Source organism: Lonchura striata, chromosome 4 (genome assembly GCF_046129695.1).
Source record: "Lonchura striata isolate bLonStr1 chromosome 4, bLonStr1.mat, whole genome shotgun sequence".
NCBI lineage: Eukaryota > Metazoa > Chordata > Aves > Passeriformes > Estrildidae > Lonchura > Lonchura striata.
In genome coordinates, this window is record NC_134606.1 from 9,179,978 (window position 1) to 9,192,299 (window position 12,322).

At 40.8% G+C, this 12,322-nt stretch overlaps 1 long non-coding RNA gene across 1 annotated transcript; it reads left to right on the top strand.

Moving 5' to 3' along the window:
- The first annotated feature begins 897 nt into the window (after positions 1-897).
- LOC110481896 (uncharacterized) lies at positions 898-8,217 on the top strand. Its single transcript, XR_004148175.2, has 3 exons — positions 898-1,704; positions 4,015-4,234; positions 5,472-8,217. It is a non-coding gene; the product is annotated as an uncharacterized LOC110481896 (long non-coding RNA).
- The last annotated feature ends 4,105 nt before the right edge of the window (positions 8,218-12,322 follow it).

Genomic DNA, 12,322 nt, shown 5'->3' on the forward strand with positions numbered 1-12,322 from the left:
GATTTTGGAGGCTCAAAGACAGCTCTTAAACAGGGATGTCTTATTTCTGATTGGCATTCACTACTGCTGCTTCCTGAGGTAATGTAACTGAGAGTTCAGAAATCTTCAGCAGGACTTTTTGGTGTGGCATTGGTGTTGCCTAAAACCATGTAGCTGAGGTTCTGTGTGCTGGCAGCACAGATCTCACCATAGGCTGAAAAGAAGATTAATGTGTTAAAAATTAATTCATATAAGTGACTGCTAAGTGTGTAGGTGTTGGTTGTGATCAGTGATGTTCAAAAAGGCTTTGCAAGTTGCCTTCAGTTTCAGAGAAAGATTAACTTACCTTCATTTTAGAATGTTGTATCATAATGGAGAAATACAATGGTTACTGGAGTAAATGTTTACATTAATATTCACAATTTCACACGTTGCCCAGTACACCCAGAAGGTGTACAACCTGCAATTGCAGAAGCTAGTCTAAAAAAAAAAAAATCTGCTTGTTCTGTTGTCACATACATCTGAGTAAGATTAGGTGTGTGGCATCTTTGTTGTCTTTGGCTCTTTCTATTTAAACCTCCAGGAAATCTGAAGACTCAAACCTTTGATAGGGGAATTCTCTGAAGTGAAGTCACAGAAGTGTTGATTTGAGATTCTCCTTTCTTCTTCCTGCTCACCAGAAAAGACTTCTAAGAAGAATTCCAGTTTTCCAGATTTTCAATGCCTTCCTAATGGCCAACAACATCTGTCAGCTGCTACCCTATTTGTCATTTTGTTAATCATAAAAATATTGTATTTTGTATTGTTGCTTCAAGTACCTGATGTAAGTGAACTGTCATTGGAAGGAAGATGTTTTTTCTTTTCTGTCTTCTCCAGTGAACAAAGAAGTAGTAATGCCAGCCCTTTTTTTTTGGTGGGGGTGGGGGGTAGGGGGCTCATTTCTGTTCTTCACAGGTCTGTGTCTTTAGTTTCAGCTTTGCTGCTGTCTTTAGGATACTTGGGCCTCTCGTAGCTCAGTGCTTAGAGATCTGAAAGAAACTCATTGATGCACTCCAGATCTTCATATACCCATGTTACAAAACATGCCAGGTAAACCTGTGTTTTCCTGTAACTGTGTTTGAGTTTTTTACTGGTTTGCTGATAGAAATGATAAGTATAAATGGGATTTTAAAATGGGTGGTGTCAATTTCTATTCTCTAAAAAAATCGAAAGTTATATTGATTGCGTCCTCTCTGATAGGTTTTTCTTGAGGATGTTTTAAAACCTTTTGCTAGTTTGAATGTCTCATTTTGGAATGGCTTGAAGTGGTTTTTCATACTTGAATCACAGGTCCATAGCCTTTAACACTGCTCTTTTATGAGAAATATGCAGTCCTTTTTGTGTTGTTAATGGCTCCTTGGGCAGAGTTGCCAGAAGAGCGGGGGGTGTGTAGTCTGGATATTTCTTTAACCTACCTTTTCCTTCCAGTGTGTCTGTGCTGCAGAAGAACAGCAGTCCAGCAATCTGCATAGAGGGATCTACTGGACACTTCTTTTCTAGAAGTTGCCCAAAGACAAACCCTCTGCCAGTGAGGAGAGCTCAGGAATCTCATATCAACTCTTCATCTCCCTTTCCTTGACCATTTTTTTCTGGAAGCTGAACGGAAAAATAAAGTGAAGATCTCAGACACCCTTAGGCTGACAATTTCAGACTCATTAAGTGGCAAGGAACATGTGACATTGAAATGTAAGTAAATAACATTTACATCCAGTTTGCTGTCAGTGAAGAGAGGAGGCAGTGGGCAGGTGCAATATCTGTGAAGAAAGAGACATGTAGCATTAAATGGAAGAATAAATAAAAATCTATACTGATGTACTCACAAATAATTATCACTGGTACTGCATAAACTAACATGCATTCCACACCAAAGTATGTCACTCAACCAGCTTACACAAGTTTGATTTTTTTCTGAGGAAAAGATGTCTGGGCTTATTTTCCCATTCTGGTTTCCCTTAAACAGCCTGTTCACTCAAATTAAGTTGCTGCAATGGCTTGTGCTGGTTTAGGGGGAGCAGAGGAGTTGCATGCAGGCAACATGATGTTGTCCAAAGTAGTTTTGGTTGTGGCTGAAATACAAGATTCAAATCCAGAGGTTTGGAGTAGAAAAGCTAAGCTCCTTAGACCAGATGAGTGTATTGCTGCCTGCTGTTGCTTCAACAGACTTCATGCTTCAATCCACTCATCTGTGTCAGCTCTTGGGAGACTGGTTCAACTGGAAACCTATAAACAGCAAAGCCCTCTTCTTCCAAAAGGGTAAAAACAGGAATCAAGTCACTTGAAGTCAAATATTTGACCATACATACCTTGTCTCATACAGTCTGTCTGCGAGACCTGACACAAATTTTTGTCCAACAATTGCTCAACCACTAAATAAATTCCACAGTATTGCTAAAGGCAGTTAAATTGATGTTTTCATGGTTTTTTTGGATGGTTTGTTTTGTATTAAGTTGAGGGCAAATTAGATATAACCAGCTTGCAAGAGAGGTCCTCTTGGGACAGTCTTAATAACAGGGAAAGTGACGTTTTAAGTAACGGTACATCAGCCTCTTCACTTACATATGTTGTTTGTATCAGGCTGTGAGCTCTTTGCTTTTGGGAGTGAAATTTCAAGGCTGGGAGCAGAGGCAGAGTTGTGTAGACTTGCTGACTGTAAGGTGTGGTGGGTAGAAGTATTGAAAATGGAAGGGGAAGTGCACCCTGGTATCCTAGTACCTAACATAGCAAAGTACTGTCATCTTTGTCATTCAATGCAAGGTCACCTCTGAGATTTCTTAATTGGATGTACTCTTACTTTCTGTAATGGTTGCAGATAAAGTCCTTGTGTTCTAGTTAGCAAGTAAAAAAACATCTCCTTCTGAAGAGAGCAGTGAAAATGCAGTTTACTGGCATTTATCTTATATGGGCCTTCTGCATTTTCCTTTTTCTGCCATCAATCTGTCTTAAAAGCTTTAAAATATGATGTCTCTTTCCTTCTTAGACTGAGTTCTTGTTTGAAAAGTCCATTTGAAGAATTAATGAACCTTTTCAGTAATGTAATTGTGGTGCATGTCACTTGCCCAAGCCATTTTGTGGTTTAAAGTGAAATTATTTTATTCATTCTCTGCAGCTGCCTGTGACCATTTTGGTCATTTACATTGGCCATACTTGCATATTTCCCCAGGTGGGGAAGCTTTCTGAAGTCAGTCTTGCAGAAAATCTTACCCTTTCTGTATCATGAGTTATGCTCCTTGAGTCAATAGGCATGAAATTGTGTATTGACTGGGGGAGTGTTATTAAAATAGTAGTAATAAAAATTTTGGGGCTGCCTGCAGTGTTGAAGTGTAATTCTGGGAGGAGCTGGTTTAATAAACTGAACAGGTAAGAACAGAATTGCGAGGTAAAGGGCTTGAGTCTGTTACCTGATGCTCCTTATTCTGAGAACTTCTGTTTAACATGAAGCAAAGAAATTCCTTGAATAGCCTGTCAGAGAAAGCTCTGAGTATGTCACTCAGCTTCTCCGTTCTGTCTTTTGGTGCTATTTTTAGTGGTACAGAAGCATAACAGGTAGTTGAGACTGGGGGAAGAGTTATGTAAATGTATGTCTAATGTCATAAGAGATTTCAGATATTTATTAAATTTGCTGCAGAGCTATAGCTGGGGATGTAATGCTAGATTAGGAGGTGTGTGGAAATGCAAGAGTTAAGCAAGTCAGTGTACTGATTGGTGGAGAATGAGAGTCAGTCATCTTGCCACATCAGGACTCTTAATCTCTTCCAAGATATTTCTTCATTTCAGTTCACATAGAGACCTCCAATTGTGATCATTACTGTAATCACTCTTCTGAAATCCATTTTTAGCCCATCTTACCAGTTCATCAATCCAGACTGGTCACAGCTCAGTTACTGGCAAGAGTTGGTGTGTTCTGATGTGGTCTGAACTTTGTGTCTTTCTTTTTTGTCACTGTTAACCAGTATAGCCTGATTTTATTTTTTTTTTTCTTTCTCTTTCCTCATGCAGATGCCTTTTTGGGCACTAATCTACACTTGTGCAACAGGAATGTCATCACTGCGTGCCTTGGAACATTTTAGGCGTAGGAGTCGAGGGCTTGAAAGGATTAGGCACTGGCAATAAATTTTGGCAGTGCCTTGGTCTAGGACATGCTTATCTGTGTGATGCATGCAGATAGTATAAACATGGAAAAGAAGCCTTAAAAAGTTGAAGTCATTTCCATACAAAGGTATGTTTCTCCTTGAGTTGGAATCCTTTAAATAATGTGGTATAGGGAGAGAGGAGGTCTGGCATGACCTGCCTGCCAGTTCCCTTTTCCCATACCAGAAACATATGAGCATGACATGGTGTGATTATGTGGGTGAAGCATTTATTAAAACTAGTTAGAACTCAAATACAGTTGCAGATTGCAGTCTCCAGGCTGGCTGGCTGATTTTGTTTATTGCACAGTTTCTTTTTAAAAAAATAAACCAGCACCTCATACGTATTTAGATGGGGAGATTATCATCTCTGCTTTGGATTTGGTTTTGATGTCAATTGACACTTCATAATGTTTGGCTGTTGGTGACTTAAGCAACCTTGAATGTTGCTGTAATACAGAATCACCCAAACAAAAGTCACCCAGTAAGGAAGCAGTGCAGCTGGTTGAGAAATTGTGGAAGTGATAGTGTTTTGAAATGACTGTGAGGGGAAAAAAACACCACCACAAAACCTAATCTTTTGGGGTATAGCCTGGAATGCATTCTGTCTGTTAGATTGCAGGAGATAATGCAGCATAAGTATGAAAAACAAGCACGTTACTTCAGTTACATGTGTAAATATTGATGCCATGTTTTAATGTAATGATCTAAAATAGTTTTGGTCTTAAAGGTACCATTGTTTTAACTGCGTAAGGCTTAAGCATTGCATAGAGATGACCTGCTTCCTCTTCAATATTATTTTTTCTGTTGTGGTAGTATTTCATAGGCTAAACTTCATAAGATCTTCAAGGCTATGCTGAGCAAGTATTGTGCTCTGCACAACTTCACATGCTGTATGTTGTATGATAACTGATATTAGGTAGCTGAGGGTAAATGAAGAAGGAAAAAATTGCTGTTTCAAAGTAACTTTTTAAAAAATACTTTGTTTTCTTCATTATAAAGTTTTTAGCAATTCCTTTTTTAATTTCAACTTGATTTGTAAAGCATGTAGAAAAGATTGTTGTAAATTTTTATACCAGGTTTTGTGTCTTTGACTCTTTGGGAATATGTTACTTACTTTTGGTGAAGGAGTCTAATTTAATCACTTTCTTAAATATTTTTTGCCCTAACCAGCTGACAGTATTTCTGGTTTATTGTGGTCTATGCAATCCAGTAGCTGTATCACTGCACTGAGAATTGGTGTTTCCTAGGAGGATTGTTGATGAGGATCTGAACTGTGGTAAAGATGTCTCCAGGCTGACACTGGTGTCCCATGTTGATTTACAGCTGAAACAGGTGAGGCAGGAAAAACGGCAAGGAAAGAAGGCAACTGCAGCTTGTCTCCACTTTACAGAAGAAGCATCAGCACACAAATGAAACAGCTTTGCCTCAGAGCTACCTCAGCTCAGTGCATCTCTGAAATGAAGTTGGAAACTGAACACTGACACTCAGAGACCCAAGTCTATGGCTGAATTACTAGTCTGTCTTATGTCATGAGGATTTAGACAAGAATTGTCACTGGGTAAAAGAGAGGAGAAGCACTGGGAAGCATTATATTCCTGCTTTGTGGTGATTTTTGTACTATGTGTTCTCTTCTCATCCGTTTACTCTCACCACCTCCCAGATCATCACATTGATCCTTCTTGCTCCTACAGACCTTGTGGCTGAGGTTCCCTGGAAATATCTGAAGAGTGATTGGGTTATGTAAGCAGTAATGTTCTCCTCAGGCTTTTTGACAGCAAAACTTCAGAGTTAATCCTAGAGGGCTTAATTAGTTCAGTTAAAATGTTATTTCACACATGCTTCAAGTGCCAGCATCGTGCTGTGGTGTTCTTCCCACGTGTAAGCAGTGACATCACTGAAAAGGGATGGAGTGCCCTGTGCTGCAGTCAGACCATGTTGTCAGTAACCTTGGTGGGGTCAGAACAAAGTAAAACTCCTCATTGTTCTTTAAACAGCATTTGGTGAGAGGAAACAGGAGGGGTCTGGTGCTTCTCTCTTATCTCATTCATTCCTACCACAATAACAGTATGTCCTGTGCTGGAGGAGGCAGTTGCTGGGATGGATAGGAGCTGTGGATTTCCTGGTCTGTACTAATCTTTTGGTAGATTCTCATCAATCAAGAAGCATGTATCCCACAGCTGCAAATTGCAATCCAAACCCTTAGTGCTCAGTTTTCAATGGATTGGTCTCACCTCTAGCTGCTGGCTTAAGTACATCAGTCTTTTGTTTTACCATATCAGGGTATTGAGTTAATCTGGTTGCTGTTTTCCATCATACACACATTTCCCACATTTCTTTCTGGGAATAGGAGCTGTGAAGTGACCCTAAAACTGATATCACTTTTGTACTTCTAAAACAATTAAATACTTCTTTTGTACTCCTGAAAGGTGTTTGGTCTTTAGATCATGGAACAGGTTCATGGAGGGAATTTTCATCTGAAATGTGTCATGTAGAAGTTTAGAAGAAACAGTAAGTGAAGTGATGGGAATACTAAATGCTAATTAATGTGGTGTAGGTTACATTTTGAGATCACTATTGCACGGACTGGTTACCTGGTACACTATCACCATCTGATACAGGAGGAAGTGAATCATCTGGCTTATACTTTTTATGCCTAAAAAACTCTAAATGTAAAAGACCTCAGGTGTTCAGCTATGGTATAAATGATCTGCAGCAGTGATTGTGGACTTTACAGAATTGGGATGGTTTCTACCTGCTAGAAATAAACTTCCAGGAAAGCACATTACTTGGTTCACTTTACTTTTGCTAATAGAAAGAAATGGAGAGCTTTCATCAGCAACAGCAAGTTTTGCATTGGATCCTTGTCTCATAGCAGATGTACTTATTTGCATGGGAGTGAGCTGACTTCCTATTATCAGATCAGAATGGGCTCAGCTAATTCAGCTAGTACATGCCATTTCCTGCTGAGAAGTGTAGAGGGAGCTAAAATAATCTGTGCAAACAGAGACAAAGAATAACAGGTATATGTGAAGAGCTTGGCCAGGTATGTTTAAACTCTTGGTCTGGTGGGATAACTTCTGATAGAATTAAAAGCTGCCTCTTAAATGTGTTTAATGAAAATTCACTATGAAATCTGACACTGTCTGGAAAAAGAAATTACTAATTTTCTCATGTCTTGGCCTTCAGGTGAGAAAATAATCTTCCTTATAACCAAAAAGAAAGAATATTGGATGCTGGATTTTTGTAATGAGTGTGTGGTACTTTAGGATCATTGAAGAGTTGCCACTATCTATCCAGAAGATTATCAATCATATCACTTGCTGTGTTTTCAGCTAAAGTGGACTTTGCCAGGATTGTAAAAGATGTACCTATTTTTAGTAGTGATGAGACCCAAAGCTTAACTTGAAAAGTTAAATTGTCTTTTCAGGGTAATGTTCACCTAGGTGCGATTTGGTTTGCCCTTTTCTGTATAACCAAGTCAGAAGCTTGGTTACATTGGGTACTGAGCTTTCGAAACGTACTACATCTGAATTTCACTGCTTGGAAACAAAAATAATTTGTGTGGTTCTTGTTCTTTTGAAGTGTGGAAGTTATAGCCTGCTTTTCCTCTGGGATGAGTCACTGAAACACACCTGCTCCCTTTTATGGTGGCATTCTGGTAGTCCCTTGTTGGAAAAGCCACCCAGGAAAGCAAATACTCTGCCTGCAAGTGAGAGTGATGTGGCCAGTACAGAAGTTTGTGCTTTGTGGGCTTCCTGTTTTATGTTCACTGTAGTCTTCCACTGCTGTTTTCCATTGCCAACACTAGATGCTTAGGGATCAACATCTGGAATATCTTAAATATTGTCCATTTTAAAAATAATTTCCAGTTTTTTGTCCCTGGCGTGTCATGAGTGGTGTTTTAGTGGACATACCTCAAAGCACAGATGAGGTTTTTGAGCAGAATTTAGCTGCACTCTGCCAGGAGAAAAAAAAAAAAAAAGGTGAATTTTCATATACCGATAAAAGTGCAAATGTATTTTGATACTATTCTTGTCAAAATAAATGCGACAACCAATGGATCCTCAAAGAGAGTTCTGACTCATTAAGGCAATTAGCCCGGCGTGCTGCTAGCCAGGAACTGATTTTTGAAAAAATTAATTTTACAAGTCTGGCTTAAATTTTGATTGCACTGCTCCGTGTTGGTTAAGAAAATGAATGTTTAACAGAGTAAAGACTGATAGCTCTAGAGAAAGGTCCTGGTGCAGCATCCTGCTCCTGCTGGCAGTGCTTTCAGAAGACACGAGGTGGCAGTCAGGGAAGGTCTGCACCCAGATGAGGGCTGGCCACCAGTAATCAGGAAACAGGCATTTGGCAGAGGTTTTTGGCTTCCCTTTCACATTTGGATTCTGTATGACTCGGTGTAGTTTGACACTTAGAGGAGGCAGACTGAGGCCACACTGGTTGCAAGATGCCCCCGCTGCCACCCTGCTTGCTGTGCTGGTACATCAGCCCAACAGAGGTGAAGTGTGGGCTGCAGACTTCACAGGGATTGTGGTTTCTAGTGAGCCCTGAAATCTGGCAGGAAGTCTAGCACACGTGTTACAGCCTGGCCATCGTTCTAGATATTCTCTAGTACATTTACAATGCTGTTCCAAGGGCACATCTTGCTGGTGCACTTTCAAAGCTGCTGCAGCATCTGGCAATAGGTTATCATGGAGTTGATGGTTCAGTTTTACTGGGCTAGAGGGTTAATAACTTTCTCACTTTAATACTTAAAGGCTAGAGAGCCTGCAAGGAGAGTTTTGGTTCTGAAGACTGCATGGGAGCATATCTGTGTTGCCAGACTTGAAGATACTCGGTCTCTTTAATCAGAGGCTGAACCCAGGAAAGCTGCGTAGCAGGAGTACAAAACATAATTCAGGGCAAAAGGTACTTGGGAAGTTCACTGGTCCAGCCTCCTGCTCTAAGCAGGATCAGCTTTGAGATGGGATCGGGTTACTCTGGTCTTTATCTGGTTTGACCTTGAAAACCGTTTAGAACAGGGAGTGAAACATCTTGGGGAAATCTGTTCATTGATTTATTGATTTTAGTAAATTGCATTCTAGTTGTTATTATTGTTCATTTACTTTATAGACTTCAGACTCATTTTTTGTGTCTCTGTTTTACCAATGGAGAAACAAAACTTATTTATGGCTTCTAAGCAAGTTCTGGGGAAAGAGTGGGAATTAACCTATGCATTTCAAGAGTTTCAAAGTGAAACAAAACAAAACAGCATTGCCATTGCAAACACCTGGTTGACATCAGCCTAGACATATTCCCGTGGCAGATTTTTCCACTATGTGATGATAATGGTGTAGGCATTGTAATGATAGTGTTTGTTTGTGGTGGAATATTGTATTAACCTGACATGTGATGTGGTATGCTTGCTAGCACTGTTTCAGGCTGGTTTGTTGATGGGGAGCCTTGCTTCATTTTGTCTGCATCATAGTTGGTCAGGTCTTTACCTTTATAACCTACGCACTCAGTGTTAAGTTACATTAAGGAAATAATAAATAAATGGCAATGGGCTTTCCCTAGCTGAAATTAGCTGTTGACCTTAGAGTACCATAAACTACATCTGCAAAAAGCCCCTGCCGTTTTTCCAGGTGGGCTTGAGGAAGCCTCTGAGTGGCTCTTTGTGAGCTAATGTCCGGAGGAGGAGTGGTGGAGATGGTGTGAATGTTGTGTGTTTTGCTACTGGAGCTGGTGATTGCTTGAATGAGTGGACTTCCTGATTCAGAGGTAAAGAATGAATGGTCTCTCCTCACAGTTTCAAGTTTATTGGTGTCTGCAGCCCCATACAAGGGCTGCCTAGACAATTGTTTCCACTGCTTGAGAAAAAGTCCATCTGACGCACCAATGGGAAGTTGACACTTTCAGTTCATTAACGTGAACATCTCTTGAGTGCATGTACTCAGCCGAGAATGTTTCAGCTTCTAAGAAGGGTGTGAAAAAGGCTTAAACTTCAAAAGCTTTATTGTCCAAAGGCACAGGCTGTTACTGCTCATCTCCCTCCTGCTGTAGCACTGGGACTAATTCTATAGCTGGTATTTTATTGTTGCAGCAGTCTTGCCTTAGTGCTTGATCTGGCTTTATGTTAAAATCATAATTAAAACGGTGGTTTTCTGTGTTTGCAAGGTAACAATGAATTTGGAACATGTAAAAGAACTTGCCTGGCTGATCGTTGAGTGAATGGACATTTACAGAGACCTGATAATATAGAATGTTTTACTTAAATTCATCATAATTGCGTGGTTTGTTCTCCTCACAGAGCTAATATACCTGTCTGTATTTTTCCTTCAAATTGGCTGTCACTGTGTTCCACTGGAAGGTGTCCCTGTTGGGGCTTTTCCCCCTCTGTTTTGTTCTAATGATTGCTCTGGTGTACTCTAAGCACCTGGGGACCTTTTAATATTAGAGTATAATAGGATTACATTTCAGCCACCAAGTTTCTGATGTCACCCCCTAGGTAATGGGGGAAGCAATGATCTTACCAGCTTTTCTGATATGGTTTAGAGGGCAGCACTATGTTTGGCCCCATCTTGTTCTCACTCGAGATATTGCTGTCTGAAAACATAACTCTAGAGCTGTCAGCATCTGACAGGGTAGTGTATATAGGTAAGAACTGTTAGTGAAATTAAAATTACCATTTTGGGTGTGCATTGTTATGTCTTCTGTCTTGAAATGCAGCAGCTTTTTAGCTTTGGCATAGTTGTGGTTAAGATGATAGACTGAAATTACTCTTCTACCTTGTTTCTTCTTTGGATAGCAGAAGAGTTAATTGTAATCCCTGGGAATTTTAATCACAACTAATTCAGGTTAGAAGGGACATCCCCAGGTCATCTAGTCAAGCCTCCTGCTACCTTTTATGATGCTTTGTTTGCTGAAGTGGCCCCAAATGCACTTGCATAGACTCTGCCCCTACCTTCAGGGAGATCTGAGAGCAGACTTTCCCAGCCAAGTAGATGTTTTGTACCTTGGTGGAGGATTTTGTGTTCTTTCCCCTTGGATCAATGTGTTCCTTACTGCTGAAATACTTGTTGCGTTTTGCACACTTTCCATCTTTCAACTCCAGATAAGCTTTTCTTTTCCTGCTTTCTTGTGTGCTCAGGCATTGTCTCAATGCTCCAAGTAGCCTGTCCCCAGTCCCACCTCCTGTACACTTCCTATTAGAGTTTGAGTTCAGTCAGGAATTCCCCCTTGGGCGGAGCTGGCCGCCTGCCACGTTTGCTTGACTTCCTGCACATCAGCACGGTCTGTTCTGCTTTAAGTGGTGTTCTTGGAGATCAGCTGGCCTCCTAGGTCCCTTTGCCTTAGCTCCAGTGGGATCCTGCCTGCCAGTTCCCTGCATATAGATCTGCTGTTGCAAAGAGCAAGACCTCTATTCTGTTACCCACCTACCTTGCTTCTTTCAGGATCTTTAAATCACCCTGAGGATTGCTGCAGCCAAGGCTGTAATCAACTTTCACAGCATCAACTAGCTTATCTACAATAATAAGTAGCAGATTGAGCAGGGGGTGCCTCTCCTAATTGACTTGTTTTATGAAGAAGGTGGCCTTCTGGATAGCTCTCTTGAGATTACTTACACTCTTCCTTGTTGCCCTCCCAGGCAGATACTGGCATGTTGAAATCCCTCAGAGGGAATCATAGAATCCTTAAAGTAGGAAAAGACCTCCAAGGTCCAACCTCTGACTGAGCACCACCATCAACTAAGCCCCAGCACTGAGTGCCACATCCAGTCATTTATTGAATGCTTTCACAAATGGTGACTCCACCACTTCCCTGGGCAGCCTGTTCCAATGCTGAGCCACCTTCCAGTGAAAAAATTCTTCCTGATGCCCATCCTGAGCCTCCTGGGCACCCCTGAATGTTCTGTCCCCTTGTCAAAAGGCTTCTCCTTTGAGCCTGATGACAGCTGATTTCATCAACTTTCTCCTGGTTTTGGTGGCCTGTAGGAGACTGATTGTGCTATTCTGCTTTACTGGTCTCCTCTCTCATACTGACCCTTAAGCCTTTGATCAGACTGTTGCCTATTGCTTTGCAGAGCTCTGCACATTTGCGAATAATATGGCCCCATGATCTCTTCTCTTTTTACCTTCTGGAGATCCCTCCATCCTTCCAAGCAATGCAATCATGTAAACTATCCCACCATA